The sequence below is a fragment of the Carassius auratus genome, unplaced genomic scaffold (genome assembly GCF_003368295.1).
Source record: "Carassius auratus strain Wakin unplaced genomic scaffold, ASM336829v1 scaf_tig00214183_4049273_7079891, whole genome shotgun sequence".
Classification (NCBI taxonomy): Eukaryota; Metazoa; Chordata; class Actinopteri; order Cypriniformes; family Cyprinidae; genus Carassius; species Carassius auratus.
This window is the reverse complement of record NW_020527547.1, coordinates 1,998,648-2,011,228: the sequence shown is the minus strand read 5'-3', so window position 1 is coordinate 2,011,228 and position 12,581 is coordinate 1,998,648.

Sequence of the window (12,581 nt, the reverse complement as noted above, 5' to 3'; positions counted from 1 at the left end):
TGATTAGACAACATGATAGTTGCAAATATGTGCCTTAGGCTGGCCACAATAAAAGGCCACTCTAAAATGTTTTTTTTTCTCTTTAGATGCTTCTGATGCTGTCTGTTGTTCAAGAGTGGCTTCACACAAGGAATCCAAAAACTGAAACCCATGTCTTGCATATGTCTCTACGTAGTGGTTCTTGAAGCACTAACACCAGCTGCAGTCCACTCTTTGTGAATCTCCCCCACATTTTTGAATGGGTTTTGTTTCACAGTGCTCTCCTTATTGCTTGTACACTTTTTTTTCTACCACATCACAGGTGTAGCATATCAAGATGCTGATTAGACAGCATGATAATTGCAAATATGTGCCTTAGGCTGGCCACAATAAAAGGCCACTCTAAAATGTGCAGTTTTATCACACAGCAAATTGCCACAGATGTCGCAAGTTTTGAGGGAGCATGCAATTGGCATGCTGACAGCAGGAATGTCCACCAGAGCTGTTGCCCGTGAATTTAACATTCATTTCTCTACCATAAGCCATCTCCCAAGGCTTTTAAGATAATTTAGCAGTTCATCCAACTGGCCTCATAACCAAAGACCATGTGTAACCACACCAGCACAGGACCTCCACATCCAGCATCTTCCCCTCCAAGATCGTCTGAGATCAGCCACCTGGACAGCTGCTACAACAATCAGTTTGAATAACCAAAGAATTTCTGCACAAACTGTCAGAAACCATCTCAGTGAAGCCATCTGCATGCTTGTCATCCTCATGGGGACTCAACCTGTCTGCAGTTCATTGTCGTATCTGACTTGAATGGGCAAATGTTCCAGTTCCTGCCAATATCCAGCAACTTCGTACAGCCATTAAAGAGGAGTGGACCAACATTCCACAGAATGAACTGAACTAAAATTAACTTAAACATTAACTAAAATGAAATAATATGTGCATGTGTGTGTGTGTGTGTGTGTGTGTGTGTGTTTGTGTGTGTGCTCTTGTTTTTGTGACATATCAGGACACAACTCTGTATAATGACATGGGTATGACACAGGTATTGCAAGGAGAGGGTGACTTATGAGGACATGACCCATGTCCCCATTTTTCAAAACAGTTATAAATCATACAGAATGAGTTTTTTTTGAGTAAAAAGTAAAAATGCACAAAGTTTCCTGTGAGGGTTAGTGTAGGGTTGGTGAAGGGCGATAGAATATACAGTTTCTACAGTATAAAAACCATTACACCTATGGGATGTCCCCACTTTTTACAAAAACAAACATGTTTGTGTGTAAAAACTTAACTCATTTTATTTCAGCTTGGCAACATTTCATTTAGATTTCATTAACTTGAATTTTATGTTAAAAAAAAACGAATAAAAATGAATAAAAACTATACAAAATAATTAAAAGTTTAAAATGTATTTATTATTTTGGCTTAAAAAGAAAATATAAAACAATAAAATCCAAAATATTAATAAATATGTTAGTATTTAAATCATACTAACACTGCTGTTAGCTAAAGAAATGTATTAAAGGAACGTATTAATGCATATGCATATCAAAAAAACAGACACACTACATGCATCAGAAGCCCTAGGGAGTTATCTGTCCTATATTCGGGCAAGTGGAAAGTTCATTCATTCTGCATAATGATTGAGAGTTGTGAACAAATTGAACTGCACTGCTGGTTACATGCAAACTCTTGTGAGCTCACTTGCTCTCTCACTCTATGATCAGCTCATTCTAGTGATGTACCTGTTTGTCATTTACAACAAAAAAACAATATGCTCAATATTAGAAATTTTCAGATTCAGAATTTTTTTTTTAACTATGTTTGAGCATATGATTGTATGGCAGCAGAAGCTGTTAAATCTTGGACATTTTTTTTTTATTCTATCTGAACTAATTTTTTATTTATTCATTTATTTTTGCAGGTGTGTTTAAAGGTGTGCCTGTCCAAATATGCAAGTTTTAAATTCATTCAATATAAATAAAACCGGTGTGTGTGTGTATTCAGTGCTCAACACAGCTGTCACATTGATCTCACCATAATGAATATGCAGGAAGTGATGCGTTATTAAATGTGGCTAGTGGCATCAGCTGGTGGGCAGTCATCCAATAAGACACAAGAACAGCATTTTGCAAACAAGTGAGGATAAGGCAGTTCTTAGAGATGTGTCAGTGCAGATTAGGAATATAATGTGTGGAAGTGAATACAATGCCAAAAGACAGCTTTGATGGTCATGCTGAAAGAAAAGTAATCAAATCACATCAAATTTTAGCATGTATTTGATCGTTATCGTTTTCTAGTGAAACAGCAGCTCATGTTGTCTTATTCTAACTAGACCAATCGGCTACACAAGCTCCTATGGGGATTTTAAGTGTTTTCAGGAGTAAACAGCTTTTCTCTATTTCAATTTCCAAGAAGGCACTTGGCCTCAAACTGTCACTTTAAAGATCAAATGAAATCAAAATTGGACATTCGTGGCTTTTAGTCCATGTCTGTAAGTATTTAGGCCATACATATGCTACTGTACTCCTAAAAGCTGACTAAATGAACTTCAAAATGTACAGTTTTCCTTCTATAGGGGAAAAAACAAACAAAACATGATGTTGTTCTCAATGTTCCATGAACATGAAATAAATACAAAAACAGCCATGCAGGTCTAAAGACAGCTTCACCGAATGAAAGTGAATGACGCTATCCCAGTGCCTTCACAAGTGTATGAATTATATCAGCAATCTGAGATTTAGCCACAACGCTCCTTCCAAATTTTTGAAACTGTTACTTTTTGTCACTTTATTAAGAAAGTCTATGCCAGTTTATATCAGTCACTCTGTAAGCCTGCCTAAAAAAACAGACAGTTTCGTATTTCTCTAGACACTTTCTCTCGCTCCATTCCCTTCACAACTCTGTTCCAGTCTTCGAGTTGGCGGAAAAGAAAAAGAAAAAATGGTCACATTTTGTCTTATTAGGTACTTCTTGTTATTTAATTGTTATAGAAATATCACAATATAAATCATGCTGTTGGTCTGAATATAAGCTCATTCAAGTACAACAGCATGATTGTGAATCTGTTGTTGCTGATGTGTAAAGATATTTCAGTAAAATGATTCAAATCTGCATGGTTAAACGAATATGGTTATAATCTAGTTTTGAATGCCTTTCAAGTCTTAGTGACCATTTTTTTAGTAATAGAATGATGCTTAACACTAGCAAAAAAGTAGTTAGTCTGAACTCTATTTGTTAGAATATAGTTATAGGCTTTTCAAATATTTGTCTGAAATAATGCTGACCAGTGAGAAACTGGAGGAGAATTACTGAAGTGATGAAGGTTATTTTACACAACGCAATGACCATGAGCCACCTTGAGTGAATACACACAAACCACCAGGATCAAGCTGTAAATGATCTGAGTGTTGATTAAATTTGTGCGTGCCTTCACACCACTCGATCACACTGGACATTCTGTAATAGGAACCCATGGTTGGCTAAGCACACAAACCCACACACCCAGTAACACAGCCTCAGTAGACATCACTCCTCCTTTTTCCCCCATTTCTTCTTCATAATTTATTCTCCGCATTTTTTTTTTCCAGGAAGAAATACTTCAGTGCCGACCCACTGAAGCATAGAGACTCACACACACACACACACACATAAATGTGGTTAAAGTGTATCGTGGAATGTACCATTTACAGTAAACTTAAATATACTTTTATATAATTTTTTATTAAATCTTATCATGTATTTAAATACATGTAATTGCACATTTGCAATGATGAAATTCCAATTTGGTGCATGCAAAATACATAAAACTTAAATGTAATCTTGAATAATTCTATAGTTAAAATAATAATAAAATACTTTATATGTATTAATATGCTTCCGTATGTTAGTCAACACATTAAAATAATGTACTTTAAAGCATTAAAACAACCAAACATACTTTACAGTAAAACATTTCACTTGACATTATTAGATTATTATTCTCTTTTAAATACACTTAAATTGACTTGTTTCATTAATACATAACATTTTTTAAACATACTTTAAGATTTTAAGTACACTACAAGTACACAGTCAATATGATTAAGTATATTGCTTTTTCACAAGGGTAGGATTGAAATCTCATTAATTCAGCATTGATTCAGATTCAGCATTAAAAGCACACTCTGAAATCACACACACAGCTTGATGAGAGCTCACTGCTGCAGAGAAAGTGTTATCACAGGCGAGGTTTATCTATGAGGTTCAAATTGTATTGCCGCTGCAAACAGGCAGTAAATTCAATGCTAATATAATGAACAGGCTGAAGCCAGTGATGTTCAAATGAAGATTCTTCATGATTCAGTTCATGAAAACATTCAGCCAGCAGCTGCTTCCTACAAGCTAATACCACTGATCAAATTCTGGAGGTTTATAATTGGCTTCCTCGGTCACAACCCCTGCCTTCATCAGTTTTCTCCACGAGGGTCATTCCAAACGCTGGAAGTCATACATCTACCTGCTACGGTTTCCTCTAAAGCTTCATATGAGACAGATGAATTTAAATACAACTGATGAGTAAAGCTGCTGGGGGCGTGAACACTTGATGACGCTGCGAAAGAGTAGCTACTGTGATGACTGCACTGATGACATCATAGAGAACAGGAGATCAAACTCTCCCTTTCGGCAAAAGTGCAACAACATAAAGCCTTCCTCTATCACACGCAGGATGTATTAAGGGTTCTAAGATATTAGAGGAAATAAAAGCATCATCCATCATTAAGTTCCCCTCCCAGTGGTCTCTATCATTCCTGCACATTCATCTGTGTGTCCGTCCTCTAAAAGTTCCCCCAGGAAACTGCTCTTCCCGTCCTTGCATGGCTCACGCAAATATGCCCTGTCAGCAGCTCTCACTGTCCATCTGCTAGAGGCCTGAACCCCAACTGCAACGTTCCCAAAGAGAGAGCAAAAAGTATGTGTGGAAGAAAGAGACTGCTGGAAAGTGAGTGTGTTTGTCTAATTATGCCCTACGGTATCTGTACAACTGTCAGACTCAGATACAATGTTCCAGAACATTTTCATGGCTAGATCTACAGTGTTCACATCAAGAACTTGAGAGATTACCGATCAGTTATTTACAGCCAATCATGGCATGAACTGTTTAGTGGGGTCACAAATCTCTCCTCGCTGAGGTTCTGATAGGGCTTCATGGGTCATATCACCCATTACTGATGAACACACTTCCAAGCATTTAGAACTCTGCACAAGGCCAGCTGAAGTTCAGCAAAACGGTTACATGAGCAACGTCACTTTACATTTGAGGGAAATGCAGAGTGCGTGTCTTTAGGGAAAATGAAAAGTTTGACCATAAGACAAAGACTTAACATCACAAATTGGAAGAGAAGTGATGAGGGTTAGGTTCAAAGTTTGGCCGGTTAGAATGACCCTCCTGGTAGACAAAAAGTATCTCTCTGCAGACTCCTGCAGGAATCCTAAAACCTGAAAACAAGTCTGTATTTTTGAACGTTAATGAATTTTACATTTTAATTGACAAATATTGCTGGCTATTACAAGCTTTTTTTAAGTCGCTTTGGGTAACTGTGCATGCTAAATGTAAATGAGTTTTTGGGTAAATGCCTGAAATAAGGTCTGTGATAAACGGTACATTTTTTTATCTTTTATTCTACAACGTCAAATACATTAGTATTCCACCCACGTTTTTAAAGCCGCTGCTAACAAGTTGCTAAATGGGACAATAGAGCTTAGACATCAGGAGTTTATCCTTTGGTATCAACTGGATGATGATAAATGGACATTCCATATAAAGGGAAGGGTTGTAAGAAAAGGTGATTTCGGCTGAAAAGGGACAGTCAAAGGTTGTGTTATGATGAAAGAGCAAAGACATTGTTTTTCCCTCAAAATTTAAGATCTGGACAGCCCCATTAACTTGGGGAAAGTTTTGCTGTGTTCTACCTTGTTTCTTTACACGAACAGTCGAAATTTTGGGGGCAGGATGAATCTTTTTTTTTATTTTATTCAGAAATTAATATTTTTATGAATCAAGAATGCACTAAATTGGTCAAAAGTCAACGTAACACTTAGAATTTTGAAAATATTAATGCAGCACAGCTGTTTTCAACATTAATAATAATAATAATAAAAAAGAGATGTTTCTTTGAGCACCAAATAAGCAGCATATTAAAAGATTTCTGAAGAATTGTGTGACACCGAAAACTGGCGAACAAAAAGAAAATTAAGCTTTGCCATTATCAATGGCAGCTTCTCATTTTCCTCATATTCATGGCCCTCAAGGATATGGGATGATTTCCAATAAATCTGAAATACAAACCTAACTGATGTAAAGGCAACAAAAATCTACTTTATTAAATTATTAAACAGAGAATTGACTGGTGTGTTCAGCACTATTTTTTATGTGTGTCAGCACAAGAGGGTGTTTGTGTCACAGTGAAGGCCTGACCCTCCTCCTCCTCATCCTCTTCCTCTGAGCTGCCCATTACTGCAGCACTAAGACCCTGCAGTGCCCCCAGCAGACCTGAGAGAGAAGCAGAAGGATTGAGGAAAGTCAAGTGCAAACGAACATCAAGTAGACATAAAAAAAACAAATCAATGAATCAACGAACAAATTATATTATCAAAGATATTACAAAATTATACATATGAATGCATATAATGGGCAAAAAAAGCATCACACACACTAGCTGATTTCATAAGTGAGTGGCAGTGTGTGCTTACTTTCAGGTGTTGAAGGATTGCTGCTCTCAAACTGAGGATGATGCTTTTGTTTCAGGGCTTCAGTTGTCTGAATTGCTGATCTTTTCAATCTTTTATATTCATTCATCAAACCCTGTTCCTGAACCAATGCTTGCACACACACAAAACAATAGAAAGTAAAGTACAGAGAAAGATCTAAAAAAAATTCAGATTTTTGAGCCAAGCACATTTGAAATAGAACTTGCTAAATGATCATTTGCATCTTTGGTATCTACATGAAGTAGCACAAATCATCAATTTGCATATTTTAAACTGGTTTAAACTGAAATTAATATACTCACACCTGATGTCACTCAGATACATTTTTCCCCCAAACAAAATTAGTTCTGAAATTTACATTTAAAATTTAATTTAAAATTAGAGCTTCAAGTTTGACTAGAAATTTTATAGCAACTCAAATCCAGCCTTTTTTGAAAAAAAAAAAAAAATACTAAACAGCACAAAATATTTCAACATTGATAGTAATAAGATATCAGCACCAAATCATCATAATAGAATAATTTCTGAAGGATCACAAGAGTAAAGACTGAAGTAATGGCTGTTGATAATTCAGCTCTGGCATCAGGAATAAATAATATTTTAAAATACATTCAAATAGAAATTAAAAAATATATATATTTATACTGTTTATACTGTGAATACTGTTTATACTACTGCATGTCTAAAAAAAAATTCTAAATTTGTACAAAAATAAATTGTAAAATAAATAAAATAACCATTTTCATACTACAAGCTTTTAAAGTTTTTTTTATTTTCTTGGTGAGATAGATTGTGTCTTATATCAATAAGGCCACCAAATGAGGAAAAAAATATCATTAATTCAATGCTTTCTACGTAACCCATGAACAAATCATAACAGTATACTTAATTAGTCTTAATGCCGTAAAAAAAGCCAGTCTTTAAATGTATTCCTATGATTCTGTACCTCTCTGACAATGCTGGCTCTGGAGATCTTGTAGCTTTCTTGGTTCTCCAAAGAGCTTGTTTCCTCATTAGCAACCCTGCAGACAAACAACCCATGTATATTAGAAGTAAAAACCCACCTGCATACAGAAGACACTCTCACCTTGTACTGTGTCCAGATGTTTGGCAGCAAAGGCGAGTCTCTGGTTCAGCTGACTTACACTGGACTGAACTGCTTCCATCTGACCTGCCTTCATTTCTACGGCTGACATCACCCTGATGATAGAGACACAGAGGAGAAAGATAACACACAAAGAGAGACAGATGTTTATGGATGAGCTGGCTTCAGGGCTTTGGTCAGAGGAACAGTCAGCTTTAATCTAATCATGACAGTCATGTAGGTGTTTACTAAACCGGTTTAATCCAAAGAGATTTACAGAACACTAACAGATTTATGTCCTGGTGATTGTGAGTGCTACCTGTGCACCGTTTCAATGATATCATTCAGAGATCCCTTGGTGCTCTTACTGTACTCTTTCAGCTGAGGCACCTGGAAGACCTGTTATGTAATAAACCCTTGTAAACACATTTAAAGTGCTGTGAATTATATAGAGCAAAAAGCTCAATATGAATGACAGAAGAACATCTTGCACCTGTGCAGACTTTATCCATTACCAATAAGAGGAATTTCATTCTAATGGAAGGACCACAAGACCTTAATCCAACAGACCCCACAACCAGACTTGACCCTAACCCGTGTGTATGTGCATACGTGCATGTCTGCGTACCTGTGTGTGTACTTGCTGTACCTCCAAATGAGCAGTTTTGTCCTCTAGTTGGTGCTGAAAGACACTGTTCTGTGACTGCAAACACTCTACTTGCTGCTGTAGAGAGGAGACACAGATATATCATTCATAAAAAAAATATCATGACTAAAAACTATCTACTTTTACTATCCTGATGGTAGAACATAAATAGATGTATAATCTAACATGGAAAACAGACAATTTTTTGATGATTTGATTTTAATAAAAGCAAAAATTGTTCTGACAGAAAATGTATTTTAATGAAGTAATTAAAGTAACTGACATACACTACCATTCAGAAGTTTAGTGAGTTTTTATGCTTTTGAAAGGCGTCTGCTATCATCACCAATGCCTTTTTTTTTTTTAGAAACATCATGTTATGAAATATTTCAAATTACTCTTTTCTATTTTAATATATTTTAAAATCAAATTTATTTCTATGATGGCAAAGCGGAATTTGCTAGTTCTCAGTATCACATGATCCTTCAGAAATCATTCTGATGTTGATTTTGTGCTTAAGAAATATTTATTTCTAATGTTAAAAAACAATTGTGCTGCTTAATATTTTTGTGAAAACTGTGATATGGATGTTTGTTTTCCAGGATTACCATGTTGCGTGGTCGTGTTTTCTTCATGTGAAGCTCTACATCTGTAGTCTGCAGTTTAACAAGCAGCATGAAGACCTTTTGTCTCCAAACACTCAACATCTGCCCAGCTTTACAGCCAGAATACAACGGGTCAGTCTACACAAATAATAAAGTACCACTATATCTACTTATGAATTCATATCAGTCAAACTGCTTTTTGGTAATTTATTTGCAAACGCTACACATGCATGTCTACATGTGTGTGATCTTACCTGTTCACCTAGCTCTTTCTCTTGAATGGCCAAAATGCCATTGGCTGCATTCACTCGAACATTCAGCAGCTGGACTGATAGTGACAAGGCTTCCTTCTCTTTCTCTAAATCACACACACATATTTGTAAAATAATTACATTCATGAAGTCACAAGAAACATATTAATTCAAAGGACTATAACTGATGCACTGATGGTAATTCAGTGGACTGTGTGTTTACACACCTGTATCTGTCATCTAAGCTCTTCCTCTTCTTTTTTCTCTGTGATGCTGCTGCCAATGTATGTCTGCAGTTTCTGCACACACTCAGACTGTTCCAGCACTGAGCTGTTCAGGACACTGCACAAATACAAATCAAGTGACATCACATTAACAGATCTAGAAGCATAAGCAACATTTGTTTTTTTTATACTCACCATCTCTCTCAGATATCACTTCTTGTATTTGCATTCTCAACGTCAGTCTTCACATTCTGACATTTTAAAGTGGTTGAAAATTAGATTAAAATATATATAATATAGAGCAGGGGTTCTCAACTCTAGCCCTCGAGGTCCACTTTCCTGCAGAGTTTAGCATCAACCCTTGGTTTGATCAAGGTTAGAGCTAAACTCTGCAGGAAAGTGGACCTCAAGGGCCAGAATGGAGAACCCCTGATAAAGACCATTGCACTTCATTTGAGACTGAAGTCATACTGAAATCATACTCTGCCATGGCAAACAAAAACTCTTGGTTACAAAAGTATTTTGACATCGTACTGTGAAGTGGAAGAGATTATAAACCGTGCACTGTGGAAGATTTTTTGGTTAAAACTTAAAAACAAAATCAATTACTGGGCAAGCATGTAAAAATAATCAGTGTTCAAAACTGTCTTCTTGTCTTCCCATGTCATATAAAACTCATAAAATAATGATTTTGTGGTGGATTTTATTGGACATGTCAGTTTTATGCCATTTATCTACATGTAATGAGCATTTTATTATTACAATAGACCATTTAAAAAGGCAACCATCCATTGCTGAAACAGAAACTTTGTTCAGAGACTTGGAAACAAAATATTGTCACTCTGTTGTCAATTATGCCTTACTCTAGTCTATAGTTTTTGTGGTAGTCTTCTCATCTCCTGCTTTGAGTCCTGTAACTCTTTCTCCAAATGTTGACGTTCTAATTCAAACTCTTTTTTTAGGTCTGAAAGCTAGACACACAAATTCAGGCTGCATTTAAAAACTAGCATTTCTGACCCTAAAATACACATTCTACACCTGTTCTGAATGAAGGAATAAAGTGAAAGTGTATTTACCTGGTCTTGGCTCATACAGAGTTCAGCCTTGCAAACCTTCAGCTCAATGTGTAATTCATCTCACTCTATACACTGTCTGCAAACACACACACACACACACACACACACACACACACACACACACACACACACACACATTTCTGCTCACATTCACAGTGAAAGTAACATTTCAGTCAGTGTGAGTGTTTTTTTACCTGTTTATTTGGTTTTGCTGATCTCTGATTTGCACTCTCAAACACTCTACTCTTCCTTCCAGACGCTCAATCTCGCCTCTCATCATTTTCTTGTCTTTTCTTAACCTTTCCATCTCTTGCAGCAAGGGGATTGAGCTGCTCCTCTCATCTTCTGGCAACCTGACAGAGGGAGGGATACATTTATAGCCCTTTTGAGGGGCAGTACTGTTGTGTTTGTATACCTGTGGTCAAAGTGCTGATGTAATATTTTCTTGCTCTGGTTTTTGTGATGGACAGGGTGCCACGCTGCTGAAGCAGGCTCTGTCCAATCAAACCCTTCCTCTGTGAATTTAGAAGGGGGCGGTGCGCTGAAGAGAGAAGACTGTGGCAAAGCTTGGGTGGGCGTGGTCTGTGAAGCTGTGGGTCGGTCCAGAGGACACCCAGTAAACTGAACAGGTTTCATCATAGGAGGAGAGTGGTTACAGACAGATGCTGGAAGACAAACAGGCAGACTGAAATTAATTTAATGAACACAATGAGACCAAAATAAAGGCAAGACCTTCAAATCTCTGAGTGTGTATCCCCTGAACATCTGGATTTCTTTCTTTACACTCACATTCACAACATTACAGATGTCTCACATACGACACAATTTAACAGTACTGCTTGTTATTATTTATTTGTAATATTTTTAATAACACTTTTTAAAAGTACCAATAGTCCATGAAGTCTGAGTTCAAGACATATGAACTGCAACTAAGAAAATACACAAGAACCTGAATGCTGTTTAAATTGTATATCACACCGCAGAGCTATCACGGTTTGACATGTCAACAACCAAGTTATACACACATAAAATATACTACTTATTTTGATACAGTAAATACTAATACTATGAATATTTACATTTATATAAAATCACTAGCTCGTTTATGTTTGCCTATTTGTTTATGTCATTCTTTATACTGTTTATATTCTGTGTTTGTTTACCTCCATCGGGAGCCTTCATGAAGTCCCAGTCTTACAAAAGCGGTGTTATATAAATGTGTAAATGTTTAATTTGTAATGTTTGATGAATATTTCACACCATGTTCTTAGAAAGTGCGTGTCCTCCAAGCCGTTGATTGATTTCAAAGCTGCGCGTGTGTTGTGGAGTAAAGGCCGGTCGGTGCGAGACACTTCAGCGCCTCTTGCAGTTTCTACTGAACAAGAACTAAATCAACTTATAACGAGTGTGGATCTCAATTTCTGGAGGTCCTTCAGGCCTATTTGAAAACTACATGGTATGTGTTTTGGAGTAGGGTTGGAACAAAACTCTGTATGGCTCAAGCCCTCCAGGAAATGAGTCAACTTACTGATACACTTTTACAAACTCAAATTATTTGAATCATTGTCTTTAACTTCAGGGATTGTTAGCCTTGCTTGTCAACATGTTAAGAGCTGTGTACATTTGAAATATCTGCCGAGGAGCTCGTTGTGAACCTTTCTGTTTATTTCTGACACCTGTCCAGTCATGTAAAGGTTAAAGACTAAATGTTTACATCTGGAGCATTCAGCATTATTCTTAAGTTAAATGTTAAAATTATTTTTTAAATAATTTCGTAACATGTATAGAAACAACTAACCCTTCATGTTTAGGAGAGGTTTGTTGTGCTGCATATATCCAGACCTTTTGCACTGTTTAGCACTGATCTGTGTCATTTGTTCTGGGTGAATGTGTTTGTTTCCATCATTGATTCTTTGTGTGAATAAAGGCTTCGAATAGGCCACTGTAAAACACT